The sequence below is a fragment of the Palaemon carinicauda genome, chromosome 4 (genome assembly GCF_036898095.1).
Source record: "Palaemon carinicauda isolate YSFRI2023 chromosome 4, ASM3689809v2, whole genome shotgun sequence".
Lineage (NCBI taxonomy): Eukaryota > Metazoa > Arthropoda > Malacostraca > Decapoda > Palaemonidae > Palaemon > Palaemon carinicauda.
In genome coordinates this window covers 188,811,168-188,819,901 of record NC_090728.1, presented here as the reverse complement: position 1 = coordinate 188,819,901, position 8,734 = coordinate 188,811,168, and the positions used below count along the sequence as shown (strand labels likewise).

The following is an 8,734-nucleotide window of genomic DNA, read 5'->3' as shown; positions in this document are numbered from 1 at the left end:
AACTGATTTCTCACAGTAGAAAGGCATTTGCCATTTCCTAGACCATTCTCCTACCTCAATTATATCCTCTTAAGGCTTCCATGTCTTCAGAGTTCACAGCATTTATGCTTAGTTTAGTATAGTTGGCAAATTTGGGTACTCTAGTTAATCCTAAATCTATGTCGTTAATGTAAATCAGAAGTAGTAATGGGCCAAGGATGGATCCTTGAGGTACTCGGCTTGTAAGAGCCGCCAACTATGAAGCTTTTCTATTGATGATTACAATATTTTTCTGGTTGTCAGCCAATTTCCGATCCATTCAGCTGGCTCATCGGTGATGCCCAGTGCTCTAATCTTAACCATTAATTTTTGAGGGACTGTCAAAATCCTTTTGAAAGTTTAGGTATTTATGTTACCCTTCTTTTGTCATAAATGCTAAACATGTGGAAAAATTTCACCAGATTTGTTTCATAGGATCTCTTTTGTTTAAAACCATCTTGGTCGTCTATCAGAAGGTTTTACTCTATATATTCTTCTATTGAATCTACTAGGGTTGGTTAAAAAAAATTGCAAGGCATTAAAGTTCACACACAGGTTTGTACTTACCAGGTTCTTCTTTTGGTTCCTTCATGTAGATTGGAGGAATATTGCCCAGTTTCCATCCTTGTGGTACCTTTCTTTCGTTGACCGTCTTTCGAACATTTTGTAAAAGTTTGGGTTTATTTCTTCTAGTTTATGATCTCTCTTGGATGAATATCATCTGAACCTGGTGCCTTAGGCTTACAGAGTCTATTTATTATTTTTAAATACAAAACAGTATTCTAGAAGTTTCATTCCAGCTGTGACCAAGTTATGGAATGTTGATCTTAATCTGGTAGTTGAATGGTGGAACTTATATAAAGTTGAAACTTGCCGAAAATGTGTTTTTGAACAACAGGCTGACATAAGGGTCTTTTCATAGATTATATATGAAAAATCTATTTTAATATGGTTACTGTTCGTAAAGTATTTTATTTAATTTTTATTTCCTTTCCTCACTAAGCTATTTTTTTTTCATTGTTGTAGCCCTTGGGCTTATAGCATCCTGCTTTTCCAACTAGGATTGCAGCTCAGCTAAGTATAATAATAAAGTAATAGTCTGTTTCCTAGCTTGCAGTTTGGCTTTTGCAAAGGCGTAATAATATATGATATTCTATACAATTTCCAACATATGTTTGTATTGGTGAGCACAATATTATCTAAATCAATGTAAAATATTGTCCTGGGGTAGTGTTTTTGGGCCACTTTTTTAGTCCAAATAGTTATGCTTAAGTTAGACTATATTTCTTAGATTGAAGTTTGGCTTTTGCAAAAGTTTAAGAGCATATGATTCCCTATTTTATATTTTCCCTGTTGGAGATCTAGGGCTTGTAGCACTGTGTTTTTAAAACACTGATTGTAGTTGCAGCCAAGATTAATGAGGATATTGAAAATTGAATGTGTTGCTGAATTGGTTTTATTATTATAAAAAAACTGTAGCTCAGTTGATTTTGTGCACTCAAAAGTTATTGAAGATGCAATGTGAAGTTGCCATTAGATTTGAAAATTTTCTCAACTTTTTTCAGGACTGGGCTAGGCTGCTCTGATTTGTCTCATTGCTCTGATTTATGGGAAATTGAGGAGACTGATGTTTACGGAAAGAGTAATTGAGGAGACTGATGTTTACGGAAAGAGTAAGTTTTTTGCATTTTTATACAATATTGCGTTATATTTCGTTATTACAGTAGCATCCTTATCTGATTTCCAAATTTATTTTTAAGCATAGGAAGAGTAAACTTGATGATATGAGGCTGCCAAATTATAAATTTATCAATCATTTCTCACGAGCTTTTAAAAGATTTTTACACTATTTTGTTATACTTGCTCTAAGAAAACACATCATAGTCCTCACTTTTTTTTCTTTTTTATAGCAGGGTGGGGGAATCATTTCCCTTGCTGATGATATTTTGAAATTTGGATTAACATGCGTATAAAAGTTAGAGGGAGGTTAAAATAATATAGCAAATGTTAATGGAAGTAATTTATTTGCACTCTGTGAAAACTTTACTTTTCTTTCTCTCCTCTTACAGTCCGTACACTGGGGATTCTTCTGCTGCTACTTCAACTTATCATTGGCATCACTGGTTCTTTAGTTGTTGCCGCTGCTATAGTCCAATTGTACTTCACATGATATATTGAGAAAAAGTTACTTTGAAGAGTAATTTCCAAATGGTGGCTGAAAATCTGAGACCACCATTACTGGTTGTTGTTGTGGTAATTATTATAAGATAGTTGCTCCTCTTATTGCCCCATCATTATTACTTCTCTCTTCTGTTGCTGCCAAATGCTTCCTGTAGTTGAAATTAAAATAATTTCATCTGGGTTCTGCAAAACTGTTCTAGTCCATCGACAGCTGTTGAACCACTGATGTTCTATTGCTATGTATTACCTCTCTCTCCTGCTGTAATACACAATAATGGTTTTTTCTGTTGTAGCAAATTATGAAGGAATTAATACATCTGCTCTGATGTAGCTTATCACTACCATTTCTCTCTTCAGCTGCTGTTATAATGGCTTCTTCCTATTACAACTTCTTATGAAGTAGTTATATCTGGCTGCTGCTGCTATATTGTAGTAAATACACATTCCTTATAAGGCAACAAATGAAGAAGTAATATCTGGCTGCTGTTAAAACTAACACATTGTTGCTGCTGCTACTTTGTAAATTCCTCATTTCCACTATTATTACTATAAAACTGGTACAATATTTAATGTTGCTGCCACTTTGGTACTGTTCTCTTGTTACTGCAACTACAGATGGTGAAATTGCCTGTCTTTGGTAACTCCCATATCACTTTGCTTCAGTTAAATGAAATGCGAAACTTTTAGTCTGTTGTATGATACAACCTCATCTCATTGCTGCTGTTGTTATTTACGGAGTGTCTTATTTATCTCCTAGTTTCAATAGATATTATTATTTCCATCTTCTTTCTGCTACAGCCTGTTTTGAGCGAGATCTCACTGCACTACTATTGAGAGCAGCAGATTCCAAGCTTGCCACTGGTCCTATTGATGATAAACATCCTTCCTCCTGCAGGCATTAAAATGTAGTTGTCTTACACATTTCTCACTGCAACTATTATATTGGGTCCTTCTCATCAATCTGCCACTGATAATTGTCCTGTCATTTGAGCTTTCACTGCTTTTATGTTCATTAAGTAACATTGCTATTAGAAATTATTCACATATGACTGCCATCGTTTCTCGTTTGACATTGCTGTTCTGTTTATTCAGATATTCTCTACTGCTGCTGTTGTTTTTATATCCTGCTACTGGAATTTCTCCAACCACATGCATTTCTGTAAATAATAAGTTGATGAATATATAGCAACACTTCTTTTTTGATACTGTAATTAGATTTGTCCAATATTATATAAACATTGAAATGAAAATAAAAACAACATTTTTCACTTTGCCTGCTGTTATTTTTCCTTGCTTTAAGTTTAGTGTATAACAAATTCTTTAAATCAAAAATACACAAGGTAATTGATCATGCATAATGGAATAAACAATTTTTAGAACTGAAATGGTTTGGAGATATAGTGTTCTTTCTCATTCACAATCTCTGAATTAGTAAAGTTCTCATGCACAAAAGCGTGAAGTCATCTCTGAATTAGTGAAAAAGTACATTTACCTCAAGCTCTTGTTGTTATAACCCTTGTGAAAGATGATGATACAAGCCTGTGAGTATATAAATAAATTCCACATACAATAAGTTACTGGAAATATTATCCAAGTCATATACCATATATATACACACTTCATTAACATGGCCAAATTAAAAAGTTTATAAAACCTTTTGTATATTACACCAACTTATTTTGGAGATGACACTTCGGAAAACTGAGACATTCCAAACTAATGAACGCCAGAAGTACAACCACCACCCTGGCTATGAGTTAGAGAGACGAGGAATTCTGACGCTGAAAGTAACAAAAATATTTGTCTTAAGCAAAAGGGGAGACAAACCTGTCACCTCTGACAGGACTGCATTTTCAGGACTGCATTTTCAGGACTGCATTTTCAACACTACACCCTGAGAAAGGCTCAAAACAGGTTAAGATAACCCAATTAAAGGAAATTGGAAATAACTATTTATGGCAAGTTATGAAAATTTAAAATAAAACATGACGTTATTCAACATTTAAAATAGGTCCCCTGTTCAACATGAAAATATTGGCAGCGTTTCAACTTTTGTATTCCACCAAGAATTACCTGATTAGGAAGATCATTCCACAACTTGGTCACAACTAGAATAAAACTTATTGAGTACTCTGCATCATTGAGCCTTAAGATGGAGAAAGCCCATTAGGATTTAACTGTATACCTATTGTAGTATTACAAACAGGATGGTCAGAGTATGCATAACACACTGATTGAATGACAGTGCCAAAGAAATATCTAGGTCAGGAATAAGAAATTTAATAGAAGGTACATTCCTGTCCAAACCTTTTCAAGATGAAATCAGCAGCTGAAAACCACAGGCGAACAATACTTGAAACAAGGCAGAACAAAAGAATTAAAATGCTTTCAGAATAGATTCATCACCAATTTGGACTTGATGAACTAATTTTTTGTGCAATTGAATAAGAGAAACCGAAAGTTTCAAGACTAAATATGCTATCAAGAATCCTACTTACAATTACACTTAACAATACTTAAGGCTCAACTTCATGCCACATAATTTTCACCACGTACTAACTTTAGCCAGGCCTTCACTCAGTAGATGGAATTGATCCAAAGAGTTACATCACCTGCACTTGCAAAGGGTGTGTTTTCTAGGCTAAACCACATGTGTGTATATATAGCAAAAGTAATGGACCAAGAACACTACCCTGAGGAATACCAAATATCACATACCTATACTAACTATGGTGTCCAATAACAACAACTTTGCAATCTATTACTTAAAAATTTAATAATAATGCTAAAAAAAAGACACCCACTCCCAACTGAGTTTGAAAATATTGGCCTCATGATTATTGTGATCAAAGGTAGCACTAAGAGTCCACTTATACAACTACCTAATCACAATTAATGGATTTCTGTACAGCACTGAAAATTGTAACAAAGCCATCACATGCTCCAAACCCTTTACAAGAGCAAAATTGCAAAATGGGGAATTGATTACCTTCAGCATACTTATTTAGATGTTCAAAAACTTTAGTTAATATAGGAGTTAGGGGACCTGATGCAAAAGATCTCCAATCAGGAAAAGATGCCAAAGGAATGGAGAGGAAGCCTAATCATCCCAATCTTTAAGGGGAAGGAAGACATCCAGAAATGTGGCAACTACAGAGGCATAATCAAATTGATAAGCCATACTGTGAAGATATGGGAGAAGATTGAGAAGAGACTCAGATGAAACAATTGGTGAGGAATAATTTCGATTCATACCTGGAAGAGGGACTGTAGATGCAATATTTGCTTCGAGGCAGATGATACAAAAGCATTGGGAGAAACAGAAAGGATTACATATGGTCTTTATTGACCTGGAGAAGGCATATGATCAAGTACCACATCAGCTGTGGAGATGTACGAGAGGAAATGGAGTCCCTAAGAAATACGTAAGAATCACCAAAGATATGTATGAGAGGGCAGAAGCAAATGTTGAGAGCAGTATGGGCCTAACAAAATTTCTCGGTAAATCTGGGACTACATCAGGGGTCTGCATTGAGCCCTTACCTATTTGATCTGGTCATGGATGTAGTAACAAGGTATTAGAGATCAGTCTCCTTGGTGTATGATTTTTGCTGATGATGTTATACTGTGTAGCACTAGGTGAGAGGTAGTAGAAGAGAAACTGGAGGAGTGGAGAAGAGAAATGGAAAATAGAGGATTGAAGATCAGCATGAAAAAGACAGAGTATTTAAGATTGAAAAATGGGGAGAATGGAGAAGTTAGTTGACAAGGAGAGAGATTGAAAGAGTTGAAAATTTCAAGTATTTAGGATCAACAGTTGCAGAAGATGGTGATCTGGGGGCAGAAATAAACCACAGAATACAAGCAGGATGGAAGAATTGGAAGAAAGTGTGTGGAGTACTATGCAACAGGAAAATAGGGGTTAAGTTGAAAGGTACAGTAAACAGGACAGTTGTGAGACCGGCAATGATGTATGGAGTAGAGACGTGGGCAATAAAGAAAACAGAAGAGAAGCAGCTGGATGTGGCAGAGATGAGAATATTGACATGGATGTGTCAGGTGACAAGAAGAGAAGATATGGAATGAGGTACTGTAATTAAGGGTACCACAGGAGTTAGAGAACTATCAGATAAGATCCAAGAAAGTAGACTGAGGTGGTATGGTCATGTCATGAGAAGAGATGAACAGTATACTGGGAGGCGAGTGATGGCAATGAAGGTACAGGGAACGAGAAGGAGAGGGAGACAAAAGCGAAGGTGGATGGACTGTAACAAGGATGACCTTCGATCAAAGGGATTAACCAGTGTTGAAGTGCGAAAGAGGTAGATGGAGAACGCTGGCCAGAAACATCGACCCCACATAAAAGTGGGAAAAGATGCAGACAAAGAAGATGAAAAAGAATACATGGCGATAGTTAGCTGGATTGAGCTATTACAAAAAGATTCATATAATGGAGTAACATTACCAGTTCTCAAAGAACCTCCTCTTATCTTACAGAAAATAAAAACTTTGGAGCTAAGAAATCTGCACTCTTATTAAAAAACCCATTTGTTTTATGCCTCCATAACCATCAAGGTCCATCAAGAGAACTTTAATTTCACTTGACTGAAAAGCTAAACTAGCTAGTTTAGCCTCAGGAAAACAGGAATGAGGGAGATCAAGTATCTCCTAACTCTGCTTACTCTGGAACGAGGAAGATCGAGTATCTCCTTAATCTACTTATTGCCAAACAGCCAAAAGGGTTGACTTTTCCTTTGGACAGCGAGTGACAGAGCTATATGGTTTAAGTAAGGGAGGAACTGCTATGTCTACACCAATGAGTGTACTTATATCTAACTAAGAAAGAGATTCTAATACCGACGGAGTGAGGAATAAAAAGAAACTTATAAATGATGATGTTCTACACTTTGTACTGGCAATAATTGCCAGTAAGAATGATCTTTAGAAGTGTTAAAATGGAATTAACGCCATACTCCAACAGTTTAATTTGCTATTAAAATGATTGAATTTATCATCAATCTGCAGTACTGTATATAGTTCTCCTATTCCTGGTACTAGGTCATATTGCTCAAATTTGATGAAATAATAGGTCCTGTTACATTTCCATGTGCATACCATCTCAAGCAACTAAAGAATTATATTTACTGTTTGCAGAAATTATGGGAGTCATCTAATGACATCTGATTCCACATACATTCTTAAAAAATGCTGAAGAGTCAAGTACTTGGTATGCCTGAAAAATAGCTCCCCTAAATTTTTTTAACGAGAGCTAAAAACCAGATGGCAAAAGCCTGGCAGGCCCATGATGATATTTAAAGACAAAGCCAAGCCAACCTTAAAGAAATGCAGAATACCAATTAACCTGAAAACTCATGCTAGTGACCGCATGGTCTTGAAAAAGATTTGCTAAAGGAGTCATTGCCCTGGAGTAGGGTCATGCAGTAATACTGAACATCAGATGTAGAGGTAATTGCAGCTCAAAATTCCTCATCTGACATATCCCACATGTGCCAAGGAAGGAAAGTCCATGTTTAGCCAATTAAACCATTGCAATGCATACAGGTGGAGGGAGCAGTAGCTCCATGTCTTGGAACTAATCCTTCCTTCATAATCGACCGAAGAACTTAAATTTCATCATTGTAATGAATGATGGCTAGGTATTAGACAATTAGTTTTAACATTTTAAATTATACCAAATTTTGCGTAATTCATGGAATATTTAACCTTGGTAGGAGATCTGAACCAACATTGTTATACAGTGCAGTATTTAGGGAGTAACAATATTAAATACTTGAAGGATGTCTATTATAACACCAGAAGGTATTGGAGAAAACTGCTGTGAAAACATTTTTAGTGTTCCCATCTGAAGATATTGCAATATATCCCCTAGTTCATATTTGAACTTGTCTGTAAAAATCACATGGGAACTTTTTTTATGTAATTTGGTACTCCTACATCCAAAGCACAGGGCACATATGTTTTCCAATTACCGACAATTTTGCTTGGTGACCAATGAAGCTTCATATTATACTGTCTACTTTATGAACAGATTCCATGGTTTGTAAGACTGATTTGGAAAGAAGACTCAAATGTTATTGCTGGAATCTGATACTGGAAGATGAATCCAGAGGTTAGTGGTTTATCTAATGTCATGACTACCAGGGTCATTGACAATCAGCAAATAATACATGCTAAATATTTTTAGTTCAAGAACTTTTGTTGCAAAGGGGTCAGACGTTCAACCAACCTGCCCAAACTGTTCTATCTTTTACCTCGGCGTAACGGATTTTACCGTATAAGCATGCAGGTGCCAAATACCCTCACAGTGTAATGAGGGTTTTACCCTAAAAGCATGTGGGTGCCACTGCCAAATAACCTCACAGAGCGTAAAAAGGGTTTCTACCTTAAAAGCATGTTTGGGCCAAAAACCCTCATCAAGTGTAACAAGGGTTTTACCCTAAAAGCATGCGGGTGCCATGTGGGTGCCAAATACCCTCACAAAGTTTAACAAGGGTTTTACCCGAAAAGCATGCGG

The 8,734-nt window shown here is 36.1% G+C and overlaps 1 long non-coding RNA gene across 3 annotated transcripts in view; it reads right to left on the bottom strand.

Moving 5' to 3' along the window:
* Window positions 1-2,147: 2,147 nt before the first annotated feature.
* The window catches only part of LOC137639236 (uncharacterized), a 46,453-nt gene continuing 39,866 nt past the window's right edge, over window positions 2,148-8,734 (bottom strand). For all 3 annotated transcript variants that reach the window (XR_011044264.1, XR_011044265.1, XR_011044266.1), the window contains one exon: window positions 2,148-3,356. This is a non-coding gene — a long non-coding RNA (uncharacterized lncRNA). The remainder of the gene's footprint in view (window positions 3,357-8,734) is intronic.